Source organism: Mustelus asterias, chromosome 11 (genome assembly GCF_964213995.1).
Source record: "Mustelus asterias chromosome 11, sMusAst1.hap1.1, whole genome shotgun sequence".
NCBI lineage: Eukaryota > Metazoa > Chordata > Chondrichthyes > Carcharhiniformes > Triakidae > Mustelus > Mustelus asterias.
In genome coordinates this window covers 39835174-39847689 of record NC_135811.1, presented here as the reverse complement: position 1 = coordinate 39847689, position 12516 = coordinate 39835174, and the positions used below count along the sequence as shown (strand labels likewise).

Genomic DNA, 12516 nt, shown 5'->3' with positions numbered 1-12516 from the left:
GCCTAAAGCCATTGGCACACCCCAACTGACTCAAAATAGTACACAGGTTATTCAGCCCATCTAGCCTGCATCAACTTCTTCAAAGAACAATCCAGATAGTCCCACTCCTCTATCCCTTCCTCCTAATTCCTTTTCACTTGCTTCCTTCACTCCCAGGACTTGCACAAGGGCAGCTGTCAGCGACATACAGAAAACACTTACAGCTTGTCATTCATATGGGGCTATATATCCAAAGTGGATGCACCTTGGACCTACTGATTCCTGCACATAGCGTAGACCTACAGTTGGCTCAAATTTAGAGGCCACAATAGCATATTAACAATTAGAAAACAAGTTCCTGCATACATCCTTCACCACCAAATGCAGAGTGGCAGCAGTGCGTACAATCTACAAGATGCACTGCAGCAACTCCTAAACCTGTGACCTGTAATTTCAGCATCAAATCATACACCATCCTGATTTGGAACCATATCGTCATTCCATTCCCTCACTGTCACTGGGTCAAAATCCTGGAACTCCCTAACAGCACCGTGGGTATACCTACATCATATGGACTGCAACAGTTCAATAAGGTGGCTCACCACTACCTTCTCAAGGGCAATAAATGCCGGCCGAACCAGCGATGCCCACATTCCATGAATGATCTTTTTTTCCCAATGGTGATATAGACAGATTTTTAAACAGTGTGTGCAGGTTTTCCAGCTTTCTGGAACTCAGTGAAAACACAGTGGAGAGTCAGGGAGAGATGGTGCAGACACAATGGGATGAATAGCCGCCTTCTGCACCGTAACAATTGCGTGATAGGATTTACTTATCCAGCTAAAGTGGGGGAAAACAAAAACATTTGTTCAGAGGAAATTTCTTAAAGCAGCCAGGTATATGCATCACCTATGAGTTAATTTTGGAATTAGTCGATTGACAGCAACTGGTCAATCCAAGAAACATCGGAAGCCCCACTCAATGCGTCACTTTCCAAGAGATATAAAAAATTGCCAACAAATAAAAACTTCAGTTCTAGCTCATTAGTTATTTTTAAAGTAGTGATTCTTGATATAGAACATGTGTGCGCGTGCACATAATCATCGTTAACGATTGATGGATTTTAAAAAAGGGGGACTGCACGCTCAAACGTGAGAAAAATCAAGATCTAGGCCAAATTTGAAAAGTTAGAGTATGCAATAACAACATGATGGGAGCAGGGATGATGAGTGAAGGGGAGAATAATAAGTGTAAAAATATCAAAGATCATGCAATTGTACATATTAAGAACTGGAACCAATCAATAAAACAGGTAACAAAGGTTATATGAAGAAATAAGCGGCTGCCCCAAGTCCTGTGATTCCATTCAAGCTGATTTGACGAGTATTTCTTTTGTACATGGGGATGGCATCACTTGTGGTTTTTGAATATCACTTAAAATGTTTTTCCTTTTCCTCTGCTACAAATAACAAAATAATCCAATGCAGAGCATATTCATAGACATCAAGATTGGACATTATTTCTCATTAAAAACATAGCATTATCACTTAAATACTACTCCTAGATTATCTACAAGTTAATTACCCTTCACTATTGGTCACAGAGGTTTACAGCATGGAAACAGGCCCTTTGGCCCAACTTGTCCATATCGCCTTTTTTAAACCCCTAAGCTAGTCCCAATTTCCCACATTTGGCCCATATCCCTCTATACCAGTCTTACCCATGTAACTGTCTAAATGCTTTTTAAAAGACAAAATTGTATCTGCCTCTACTACTACCTCTGGCAGCTTGTTCTAGACACTCACCAACCTCTGAAAAAATTGCCCCTCTGGACACTTTTGTATTTCTCCCCTTAAACCTATGCCCTCTAGTTTTAGACTCCCCTACCTTTGGGAAAAGATATTGACTATCAAGCTATCTGTGCCCCTCATTATTTTATAGGCCTCTATAAGATCACCCCTCAGCCTCCTACGCTCCAGAGAAAAAATGTCCCAGTCTATCAATCCTTATAACTCAAACCATGTTGGAACACTAATAGTGAACTGTGCAATGTAGAATGAAATTCCAGAAAACTACAGGTAGTGAAACAAGCAAGCCACCTTACCTTTCAATCTGCAACAGCACAGCCTTGAACTTAACCTTATTAACCATTCACTGTCTGCAGCCGAATCATGTTTTCTCAAGGGAAATAGAAATCTGTTCATTTCCTCCCTCCCCAAATATTTACATAAAGGGATAGCTGATCATCTGTGTTACAGAATCGATACTCTTAACACACAGGCTGAACAGATAATGGATATCAAGCAGAGTATGCTGTAGTCACATGCACTATGCCTTGAAGCTGGGATTCACAGAAAATCCACACTTCACGAAGTTGCTTTGAGAAACATAGTTTGCAACATTCATCTTAAAGAAACATCAGCTTTAAACAAAAAAGATTGTAACTGTGCAAGTGGACATACTGATGGAATTGATCCTATTTGTCATTAAAATATGCCATCTAACCATAGCATTTAAAACATGGTAGGATTAATTCACTTTACAACACACTTTACAACACTTTGCAGCACACCAAACAGCCAGGTAACACATGACTTGAACATAAATATACCACCCATACTGGCCTCCTGTGTGTAATCAGGGATTTGAAATCAATTCGATGATGAACAGGTCAGAAACAAAATAAATGAATAGCAATAATCGGATTCAAATTTAAAAATTAACCTAGGCATTTTATTTTTCTGCAGCTATGAATAGTTTCAAAACTGTCAATGGGATTTATTTAACCAAGCTAATATTTAAAAAAAAATAAACATCTGATTAGGATATTCATCATCCTTTAATTTTGAGAGGGTTCGAATTTGGCTTGTTGGTCCTGGTCTCAGGCGATTTTACTCTGCCATTATCATCCCAGGTTAAAGGATGGAACTCTTTGCCGCAGAAGGCTGTGGAGGCCAGGTCACAGTGTCTTTAAGATAGAGATAGATAGGTTCTTAATTAACAAAGGGATCAGGGGTTATGGGGAAAAGGCAGGAGAATGGAGATAAGAAAACTATCGGCCATGATTGAATAGCAGAGCAGACTCGATGGGCCGAGTGGCCTAATTCTGCTCCTATGTCTTATGGTTCATTATAAATTAGGAAGTAATTACTCTATTTACCCATTTATCACTAGTCTCAAAAGTACATTGGATCAAATAAGCAAATCACCACACATGGTTTACGATGTGCCAGGACTAAGGGGCCAGTTTCATGCTAACTGAAGGGAATTTACTCATACTTGTTTAGAAAGTGACCCTTTATTTCCTCTCTGGGGATTAATACAGACAAGGGCTTTCGTTTCCTTCCCCACCAAAGAAAGATCTGTATAAAAACTCGAGATGTACTACCTCCCAAGTTTCAATTTTCTCTCCTCTTTCACAATCTGAGAAATTGGGGTATTAAATTCAATAGAAAATCAGCAGAATTATTGGTCCACTCAGTTATTGCAATGCACACAATTAAGACAAAAAATTGAACACATTTCATTTCAAAAATCCCCTTGTTAATGCACAATGACAGCACTCCACCCAAATACTCAAGCAGTATTCATTTGGTGGATGGGGCCTCACCACTTAACACTCCAGACTTTGGAATTGTGATCATATGAAAATCAAACTCTGAGCTGCTACAAACAGAATATGGTATGTGAGCATTCAAGGGATTCACTTATGGAACACTCAATTTGAACAATCCAATTTCATCAAAAATCAACCAGTCAATAATGTTTCACATGCACACCTAACATTTAGATTCACATTTGAAATCCATTTTAATTACACGCTGCCAAACCGAGAACTCTTCACTTTAAACCAATAAAATTGGAAACAAGATGGAATGCGAGGCGCCATCTTGTAAACTACCATTGTAAAGCTGAACAGTTTCTTGGCATGAGCTCTTCCTTCCTGCATCCCCTAGAACCCAGAATAATCCATAATAAAAACCAAAAAGTGCTGGAAAAACTCAGGAGATTCATAGTGTCCATGGAGAGAGAGAGACAGAGTTAATGTAACTCTGGATCTGAAGAGAGGTAAAAAGGTGATCGGTTTTATGCTATTGGAAAAAGGGAGACAGGCAAGATAGGAAAAATTAAAATCAGGGATAGGTTCAAGGGTTGGAGAGATTAAATGACAAAGATGTCACAGAACAAAAGGCAAAGAGAGTGGTATTAAAGAAACAAGGCATTGGCCCAGAGTAAGTGTTAATGGCAGAAGGGCAGCTCTGTCCGAGAGCAAAACATGAAAACAAGATACAAAGTGGTACTTCTCAAAAAAAAAGAATCAAAATGGAAATGAATTAATGGGTGAAGTTGCTGAACTCAAGTTGCATATAGAAGGCTGTTGTCGGATGTTGAGGTGCTATTCCTCAAGCTTGTGTTGGGCTTCACTTATTATATTATATAGCAGACTGATGACAGAAATATAAGCATGAGAGCAAGGTGATGAATTAAAATGGCAAGCAGCAAGAAGATCAGTGTCAGGTTTGCAGACTGAGCAGATGCAAAGTGGTCACCCACTCTGCGTTTGGTCTCCCCAATGAAGAGCAGACCACATTGTAAGCAGGAAACACAGAATACAAAATTGAAATAAGTACAGGCAAGTAATTGCCTCACTTGGAGGAAGTGCTTGGGGTCTTGGACAGTTAGGGAGGAGGATGGGACAGGTGTTGCACATCCTGTGATTGTATGGGAAGAGGACTAGGCGTTGAGGTGATACTGCAGTGGACCAGGGCGTCACAGAGGGAACTGGCCTTTCAAAAGTCTGAGGATGCGTACCAACTGACTCAAGAACAGCTTCTTCCGTGCTACCATCAGACTTTCGAATGGATCTACCTCGCATTAAGTTGATCTTTCTCTACACCCTAGCTATGACTGCAACACTACATTCTGCACCCTCTCCTTTCCTTCTCTATTTACGGTATGGTTTGTCTGTACAACGCGCAAGAAAAAATACTTCTCACTTTATAGTAACACATGCGACAATAGTAAATCAAATTAAAATCCAGACAGGGGAGGGAACCATGCCTTCGGATTGAAAGTGAGGACAAGGGGGATCGTATTGGGGTTCAGAGATTCAGGGGTAGGAATGAGTATAGGAAACTGACCATACACACTCAAGGGCTCTGTCAACTACAGTGGGTGGGTGAATCCTCAGTTGAGGAAAAAGGAAGGCATGCTGTAAGCACTGTTGTGGAAGGTAATAGATGTGACCGAGATGGAGAAACTGGGTGAGCGGAAATGGAGTCCTTACAGAAGCAGCATGTGAGCAAGTGTAGGTGAGGTAGTTGAGAGTCAGTGGGCTTATAATGAATATTAGAAGCCAGCCCATCCCCAGAAATGGAGACAGAAGTCAAGGCATCATGTCAAGTTTGAAAGCAAAATTGATAATTGAGTTCACCATGGGAGCAGGAAGTGGCACCTTTAGTTACAATGTACCAAGAGTTGGGGTAGAGGGGGCCTGAGTATGACTGGAACAAGGAATGTTCCACATATCCCACAAAAAGACAGGCAGAACTAGGACCTACATGGGCACTCATAGCAACATCTGTGATTTGGAGAAAGTGAGAAAAGTAAAAAGGAGAAATTTTTCAAGGAGAGAATGATGATAGTGGTTGGGGACTGCTCAGACCTCCTTTTAAAGGAAGAAGCAACGATCCCTCAGACCCTCCTGATGGAAGATGGACAGGGATTGAAAATCCAGAACATAGGAGGCAGTTTAGGGCCAGGAAACTGGAAATGGTTGAAATGACAGTGTGTCAGAGGAATCCTCCTACAGTATCATGCAACAGGGGTGGCACAGTAGTTAACATTGCTGCCACAGTGCCAATAACCCGGGTTCAATTTCCAGCTGGGGTCACTGTGGAGTCGGCACATTCTCCCCCTGTCTGTGTGGGCTTCCTCCCACAGTCCACGAGATGTGCTGGTTAAGTGCATTGGCCATGCTAAATTATCTTTCAGCGTATCCAAACAGGTGCCAGATGTGGCAAATGTGGAGATTTTCACAGTAACTTCATTGCAGTGTTAATGTAAGCCTACTTGGAACACTAATAAACTAAACAAAAAACACAGAATCTGAACAGCCCTGTTTATAATGCCACAGGTGGACAAGCTCTGCAGAAATATTCTGCTAATGCAGGTTCGTAAAACTGGGAATAAGTGACAGCCTACCAAACTGATTTTTTCATTATTCAAAACTTCCCAAATTTGATGTTTTAGATTCTAAAGTTGTGAAATAGTGAGCAATATAAGGAATTAGAAAGAAACTTGTTAGTGAAAAATAGATCCTTTTGGAATAGATGGCAAAAAGTAATGCCATTCCCTTCCGTCCAAGGTGCATGCGATTTACAAACGCTTTACTTCCAAAAGTCCCAATGAATGCATAACACCCACATTCATTTTCATTACAGTACAAGAATAGATTTCAACATACTGTAGTGTACTGGGTTCTATAAAAGCATGAGCACAATATTTTATTCAAATATATTTGCTAGTGGTATATTTTTACTTCACAGAACTATATACTCCTGGCCCACAGCCTTTTATTTATAGTGGCATAAAAAATTGTAGCTATTAGCACTAAACATAATGTAATCAAACAAGACCACAATACTAAAATATTTTCAAGTATTTCATACGCAAGGTCACAAGGATAATTATTTTATACACTTGAAAAAAACTAACCAAAGTTTAATTAATTTAAAATTAGCAAAGTTAATAAATGAACCTCAAATTGACGTAATTTTCTTGTGAGCGAGTATATTTTGATACTGCAAGCCAAATTGAATTAAAGCAAATAGGTGACAGATTCAAAATATTTGGCATTATACTGTATACAAGAGTAGGCAAGCCCATGCAACTCAAAGGAAACAAACATTTCAAAAACATTAACTATAGAAAGCTCTACCCAATTGAAGTTTGGTTTCAGCAATGCAGCCGAATGAGACCGGCTTCTGCAGACTTTCCCTTTGAGATGCAATTATTTTATTCAGGGGAAGCAGCGTGCTGCAGAACCCTTGGGAATGGAAGGTTACCGGCAAAAATCTTAACAGTAAATTATGAATTTTCAGGATGCTAAAATTGGAATCCTTGGTTTGTTTTCCATACCTTGATCAAAAGATGATGTTGACATCAGTGAATTAGTACCAGAGGTAGAAGTCTTAAACACCTGAGAGAAATTGCAAGGAAAGCATTTCATCTTCTGCAGTATGCAAATGCAGCCTTAAATTCCTCATTTGACACCTCCAAAGTCCAAATGGCTGCACACCCTCGTCTTTTATAAGATTTCCTTTTGCTATAGATTTTCTAGATGCCTGCATTGCATAGAACAGTTAAATGTTTTAGATCAGAAAAGAACAGGCACGAGACGGATGGACTCTGCATTTACAACATGACTGTGCAGGCCCCATACACTATTCCCAAGATGCTGCTAAGGCAGGGGCCATTGCACTAAATAGAGCTGTCCAGTTCACTGCCAAATTTTTAAAATATTAAATCAAGGCAACTGTCACCTTAGTAAACAGTTTTCAGTTCTCACTTGACAATAGACAAAATTCTTATAAATTACAAAAACAATTCAACCCAATTTGAAATAAAAGCCAAATCTTTGCTTCTTTTTCTAAGCTACTGATATTTAAAAGTACAGCACTGTTTTTCCAGTTCAAGTCAGCAGCATGACTGTGCCCAACATACTGTGGCAATCAGTAAAACAGCCAATCAAACGAAATCAAGCATTATCCATTTCCATCTCTTTTTGGAATACTGCAGCACGTTTGCTCTGAGGAAATCACAAGCAGCCGAGGTCATGTGCTCATTAAATTATCCCTCAGCCAACCACAAGTCTATTTTACAAATGCACAAGACAAATGATCTGAATCTTCCGTGTTTAAATTTATAATGCACACTGCTTACTGCTGCATTTTTACAACTTCTGTTGAAATCTGCAGAACGTACACGATATGAAAAAACAGTTAATTGTTCTCCCTTCAATGTTTATGACCTTGCTGCTGAAAATAAAGCAGATATTACTCCGTGTTTGGCTGATTTTGATCGTACAATGTGCTCACATTTTCTGACCTTGTTTAAGTGCATGCGTGAATGGAAGTGGTAGTGATGGGTAAAAGGGCAGCAGGTGGAAGGTGCAGGGCAGCTGAGAACAGGATAGCATCCAGTTGTGATGTTTCCTCGATTTTCCCTCCCACCAAGCTATTAGGAGGTTTGTTTGGGAGGTACAACTTCCACCACTCAAAATATTAACATTTTAAACAGATTGTCATTTATTTTGGCCAGAAAAGCAATAACCATAATCAATTTTCATTAAAACCAATTTTGAAGTTGCTGGATATAGCATCTTAAATGCCCTGTTTACTGCTGCAGAAACAGTGTTTTTACTCACATGCTTACAGACCTCACTTTTCCCTCTGCTGTCCAACCAGTGCTGTGTGATACAAGAAATTAGTTTTGAATCTCTGGCCTATTTCATTATTTTCCAATGGGCAATGATGCAAATTAACTCAAGATTTGACTAAAATTTGGTTAATCTCCAATCTCTGTTAATCTTTCCTTGGTACCCTCCCCCCACCCTATATTCCTCACTAAATGCTGTCCATTGGTGGCATCCTCCACAGAGTGTAAATTTACGCTGAAGACACCCAGCCCAACCTCAGCAACATATCTCTCGATTCTTCCACTATCTGTAAATCAGACATGCAGTACTAGAGGAACAGAAATTTATTCAAATGAAATATTGGGAATACCAAAGCCATTTGGCCTTGGTTCAAACTCTGTTGTCCTGCCACCAACTCCATTTCTCTTCTTGGCAACTGTCTTAGGCTGAATCAGATTGATCATAACCATGTTGTCCTCTCTGACCCCAAGATGTTACATTAGACCCAAGAGCTATATTAGATATAGCTCTTGAAGCTAAAGGGACCAAGGGGTATGAAGGGAAGGGCAGGGGAAATCAGGGTATCAAATATGATCAGCCATGATCATAATGGATGGCAGACCAGGCTTAAAAGGGCCGAACGGCCTACTTCTGCTTTTCGTTTCTATGTCTTTCCAACCATACAAGTTTATTTATTAGTCACAAGTAGGCTTACATCCATACTGTGATGAAGGTACTGTGAAAATCCCCTAAACGCCACATTCCAGCACCTGTTCAGGTACACTGAGGGTCAATTTAGCATGGCCAATTCACCTAACCGGCACATCTTTGGACAGTGGGAGGAAACTGGAGCACCCGCAGACACAGGGAGAATGTGCAAACTCCACACAGACAGTAACCCAAGCTAGGAATTGAACCGGGTCCCTGGCACTGTGAGGCAGCAGCAGTGCTAACCGCTGTGCCACCGCCAATGTAGCCCATTTCTACCTTTGTAACATTGCCCAACTCCATCTCTGCCTCAGCTCATCTGCTGCTTAAACCCTCACCCATGCCTTTCCTATCTATTTGACTCGACTATTCCAATATACACTTGATTGGTCTCCCACTATCTACCCTCCACAAACTTGGTCATCAAAAAGTCAATGGCCAGTGCCTGTAATCCAACATCACTCCAAGTATTTGATGATGCCTTCATTTCAACCAATTCCCCTTGCATTTCTTAATTCTACCTAGGTTACATATGCCTCTGTGCTTGTGCTGTAGTCTTTCATATGGAATCCTCTAAAAATGAGCATGGTACGGTAAAGTGGATTTACTTAGGGTGCAACCTTCTCAAAAATTGGAGATTGCTCAGGTGTAATTTGATTTAAGTTTGCTATAATTTCAGGTTATTTTCATACAGGTAATCCACAATCTTCTACATACCCTGTAATTTAAAAACTGAAGTGAAGCACTGAGGTTTCCCCCGAGATACAATAATATAATTGTAATTTATATTTCCTTCATCAAGATTCCCATTATCAATGGATAATTAGAAAGTCTACATTCAAACAGATTTTATCATAGAATCCCTACAGTGAAGGCCATTTGGCTCATTGAGTCTGCACCGACTCTCCAACAGAGAATCTTACCACCCCGTACTCCCATGCTTTTATCCTGCTAATTCTCCTAACCTACACATCTTGGGACACCAAGGAGCAATTTAGCATGGCCAATCCACCTAACCTGCATATCTTTGGACTGTGGGAGAAAATCAGAGCACCCGGAGGAAACCCATGCAGACACGGGAATAAATCATCCAAGGCTGAAATCGAACCCGAGTCCCTGGTGCTGTGAGGCAACAATGCAAATCACTGTGCTACTGTGATTGTGTTTTTTCCCCCAATACTGAGAGTTTTACGGATCATAGCTAGTCTCAATTCTATAAGGGTTTCAATTCTCTTCTTGGTGCTGGAACAACAGAAGAGCTTGAAGGATTCTACATTTATGCTCACTTCTTGTCACCACTTCATACCCGTCAGCCATTTTGTGCTTTTTATAGGTCCCATTACTCTCCCTACTAGCTTCCCCCTATAGCATTTATATAACTTATTTTGCTTATTTCAATTTTGTAATGCTGCATTAATTTATCATATTTTGTTGATTATTCACTCACTTTCTGGTATCTACTCAATCTGTTGAATAATACATCATTAAAGGCCATCCCAATTCTCAGCTGGGGTTTCATTCCCCTAGTTGATTTTTTGTTTAAAGTGTCTTCACTCACTCTTTGGAAATTGTCACTTTTTTTACTTGCATGTACCTGGTACTGGTTTATCCCAGATAATGTCAACTTAAATCATGTTGTGAACTGTTGTCAGGGCTACCATTTCTTCTGTTTTCAATATGCCATTGGGGTTATTTGCCATTACCAGGGCAAACTGAGACACATCTATACTGATAAGTCATACATTATATTCAAAAGTTCAGACTACAGTCAGCCTGAGTGTTTCAAGTCTATACCATCAATTGAAATACATGCAGGTACTTTTAAAAGTGTAGCTTTCTATTAGACATAGTTTCTTTTTCCTCAGAATAATTCATGCAACTTATTGCTTTGGTCTACCAATCCCTCATTTGCGCTTATTTCCACCCAAAGTAATTCAATGGGAAGTTAACGTTAACTCTGTCTCTTTCCACCAATGCTGCCAGACTTGAATACCTTGTGTTTTTGTCATTTGATTTCCAGCACCATGATACTTTGCTTTTGTAAAACGTTCTCCATCTGGGAACAACTGGGAGATAATAAGCCCTTTGGTAAATCAAAGTATTATGGTGCTGGAAATCAAATGACAAAAACACAAGGTATTCAAGTCTGGCAGCATTGGTGGAAAGAGACAGAGTTAACGTTTCAGGTGCATGACATTTCTGGCGAAAGGAGACTAAACATTACATTGGTTTCTCCCTCCACTGATGCTGCTGAATGCTCTGTTTTCAGACTCAATCTATTCCAGTCTACTTTCCCTCTTTGAAGGCCAACATCTTACATGCCCTACTCATTTACATTACTGGGGTTAACCAGGGTTTTTGGACCCCTACCACAAAGCCTCAGATAACAATTTCCAGCATGTTTATTTAGATTAAGCCCATCTTTCAAAATTTTATTTTGCTTGTTTGACATTTTACACTTGTAAATTTTAGTCTACTTTTCTTGTTTGCCTTTCCTCCTGTACTATTTTTAATCCACTTCCATTTCCTATTTACTCTAATTCCCAGCTAATTGGTACTAATCTTATTTAGATGAAGTCTGAATCTGTATCTGTCCAGAACTTGTCCCAATGACCATTCCTGTTAAAACTTTCCCTTCTATATCAGGCTATGTATTTCAGCCCAATTCCACTAGTTTCCTCGCTGATCTAGTGCGGAAGGGCTGGAATTGTATGGCCTTAAATTTTAATAGTCTCTGTCTTGCAGAAACATAGTGGGGTAGTGGCTGAGGTGGAGGAAGCGCTTAACATTAAACAGTCTTCATTTTTCAGGGGTTATTACCAACAGCATTAGATGTGCCCAAGTAAGCAGGTAGATGAATATAACAGGTTAATGAGGCAAATATTGCCTCCACAAAATGCCCTGCCATTTTCAATGTAGCAAATACTGAACTGGCCACTGACACACAAAATTGTTAGAGTGAGCACTGGGTCAAATGCAGATGGGGATACTTGGCCAACTTCTTTCAAATCACTGCTCTGAAAAACCTCCAAGAAAATCTGGAATTTGATTTTCTTTTGGCAGAGGCAGTGACTTTGTGTGACAAATGCTAAAAAATTATATAAAACCTCAAGTCCGCTCACAGTTTGAGCACTCTAATTTCTATTTACATCTTTCAGGGAACAGCAGATTGATAAGAACACTGCTTAATGCAAAAAGACACAAATAAGATGCAAACTTGAAAAATTGATGCTGTTTTTATTAGAATTGAGGGGACTATGATAATTTTAAATTAGGTCTTTAAACTTTTAATCAAGGGATGGGACAAAAGGAGGAACAACAGTAATTGAAAGATCTACAGGAGACCGTAGATACATGATTAATGCAAGAGGTTTAGCACAAAAAAAATCAGCGGACTAGCTATTCACACC

General features: G+C 39.7%; 1 protein-coding gene across 1 annotated transcript in view; it reads right to left on the bottom strand.

Annotated features, from left to right (window-relative positions):
- ppp2r2d (protein phosphatase 2, regulatory subunit B, delta) overlaps window positions 1–12516 on the bottom strand; it is a 76880-nt gene that overhangs the window by 29049 nt on the left and 35315 nt on the right. The gene's annotated exons all lie outside the window — the stretch shown is intronic.